The sequence below is a fragment of the Physcomitrium patens genome, chromosome 20 (genome assembly GCF_059467195.1).
Source record: "Physcomitrium patens ecotype Gransden chromosome 20, ASM5946719v1, whole genome shotgun sequence".
In the NCBI taxonomy this organism is placed as follows: Eukaryota; Viridiplantae; Streptophyta; class Bryopsida; order Funariales; family Funariaceae; genus Physcomitrium; species Physcomitrium patens.
This window is the reverse complement of record NC_143429.1, coordinates 15,955,190-15,957,876: the sequence shown is the minus strand read 5'-3', so window position 1 is coordinate 15,957,876 and position 2,687 is coordinate 15,955,190. Positions and strand designations below refer to the sequence as shown.

General features: G+C 28.8%; 1 long non-coding RNA gene across 1 annotated transcript; it reads left to right on the top strand.

Annotated features, from left to right (window-relative positions):
* The first annotated feature begins 366 nt into the window (after positions 1–366).
* LOC141044551 (uncharacterized) lies at positions 367–2,423 on the top strand. Its single transcript, XR_012216119.1, has 2 exons — positions 367–910; positions 1,154–2,423. It is a non-coding gene; the product is annotated as an uncharacterized LOC141044551 (long non-coding RNA).
* The last annotated feature ends 264 nt before the right edge of the window (positions 2,424–2,687 follow it).

Below are 2,687 nucleotides of genomic sequence, written 5' to 3'. Positions count from 1 at the left end.
TGTTAAGCCCCTTTCTCCCATTCTACCGTATGATTTGAAGGTGCAGAGGGGGATTTCATTCTCAATCTTTTAACACGTGTTATAATAAACTTGTGTTTGCTAAGTCAGGAGAGCATTGCCACTGAGGCCTCGTTTTATGTTCCTTAAGTCAAGGCGGTGATCTTCTGTTCCTGCACCAGCATTTACTGTTGCGCTTGAATTGATTTTTAGGGTTAGGTTTAGGATGCCATAGAGAACTATTTTTTCAACTCTTTGTTTTTGTTTGTTTTTAATTATTTTATTGTTGTTTGTTGAGAAATGTTGAATTTAGAGTGGAATTGAAATATCAATAAATATGTATATATAGAAAGGTGTATATATGTGTGTATATACTTCTTAACACAGAAGACATTTCATATGTCAACTTCTTAACACAGAGGACATTGCAAGTCAAAACTGAAATAGCTCATGTTCAATTACACATGTGATAACAAAATAAAAGACTGTCGTTTGACTTTGAAGCCACACCAACAAAATTTTCCATCTTACACAACGTAGACTTGCTTTTTACTGAGATGATTTTATAATTTATGAACTAAAAAATATAAGGGATGCTTAGTTATGCCGTGTGTGAAAATGATATAATAGCAGTGGAGTTTTTCCAACAAAGATTATAAAAAAACTATGCAAAATATGTAGCTAAATTTTGGTTAACAAAAAATAATATCAACGACATATGACAAATCATTCAAGTACGTATTTAAAACATTAATGTCAATAAAATTACTTCATTCACATCTGCATAATAAATGAAAAATGGTACTAAAGCTATTATGAGATCTCACTCTACAGCAAAAAAAACTGAATTGGTACTTTGATTCAACATCAAAAGTGGATAAATTATGATGAATATTTATAATGTAGCTGATGGGTAAGGAACCAATAATCATGTAATATTTATCAGATCATTTAAGTATAAAGAATAAAATTATTTGCTGATTAGGTTTTGACGGAATTATGTGATAGTAGTTTCTTTCATAAAATTCATGATATTTTCTGTAGTGAACATCATTTATACTAAGTATGTAATCAAGAAGTTTAAATGTTTATGTCTTGCTTTTGAAAAGAATAAGGAAGTAAAATTTATGTATCAATTCTTTCTTCAATATTGTAGGAAAATGTTTGCTAAAAATAATGTAATATGATTGAAATTGACTTCAACTTTTTATCATGGAGAAGGCTCCTCACAAAACCAAAAAGGATCTATGTAGCTACAAAAATATATCAATTTATAAGTATGAACATGTATATAAATAAGACATGAAAAAAATCACTATTATAGAATTATCAAAGTAAAACTGAAAAAAATCAAGGCTTGAAGTAATATGTTTTGGAAAGAGATACAACAATATTTTAGTCTAAACGTTTTACATGCATTCCAAATTGAAAACTAATCACCTCAATATCAACAAATAAATTGAGAGCATTGGAAATTTAAAGATCCAAAACATGTTAGTCATATATATATATATTTATATACAAGAATCTTCTTTGTGCAACAAAACATCAACAGCATGATTTTTAAAACAATATTCTCAAGCATTAATTAACTTCAGAGATGTCATGACAAATCAAAAGATTTTGAAACTGGCTAAACTTGCAATTAAGAAAATATAAAATATAATATTCTGCAATTCAAAATAATTTTATTATTAAAAAAACAACAAGAAAAAAAAAGAAAGAAAAAAAAGCATATCACTTCTGAATTGAATACAACTCTTTTTTTTTCTTTTTTTCTTTTGTGATACTTGTGAGTGCTTTCTGTAACATAATTAGGTACATCAATCATGAAGGCTATTCAATAAAAAAATCAAAAATCAAAAACCAACACTAAGATCCAAAGAAGAAATGGTTTTACATAAAGAAGAGTGAACAAGGACGCTCTACAGGAGCACATATTAATTTACACACACGCACAGTATTATTGGAAGAAGTATCGAAGATGGTCTTTTTGAAAAAGTGAAAAGGTTGGTAAGAAAGTGAAAAGTACGGGTGACTGCCCGTAGACCTGAGCCCCCTAGGTCCTCATTAATTAGTTAATTAGATAATTAGTTAGTTAATTAAGGGCGGTAGTACCAGGGTCCTCACTAATGGCGCCTCCCCTCATCCTTAATCCTCATGCAACCTCTTACTTAGTGGCAGCCAGGAGGCCATAATCACTGCAAATCTGGCTTGCCACAGACACCACTGACTTAATCATGTGAATAGTCTCTATAAATTGGTCTTGGTTTTTATTTTATTTTATATCTTATTTTAATTCCAATAGTTTGTCTTCAAACATCAAAGCTTACCATTTACATGATATTTGTATGGGTGATTTTCTTTAAAGAATCTAAAGGTTCTGTCAATAAAATTCACATACCTAATTTTATAGTTTTGATAAATTCTTCTATAACTTGCATCTTGATTGCTTAAAGATTAGGTTTTGAAAGTTTAAGTGACATAAGCTATGTTCTATTGCAACATCTATGTTTAAAGAAACATCTAAGAATTCCTTTTAAAACTATCATGGAGTCAAATTTAAGAATAATCATAAATAAAGTCTACCTTTATAGTTACAATAAAAAATTCAATTGATGGCATTATATGAAAGGCTTTTAATTAATTATTTATTTATGATTCTAAAATAAAGAAATAGCATAATAATA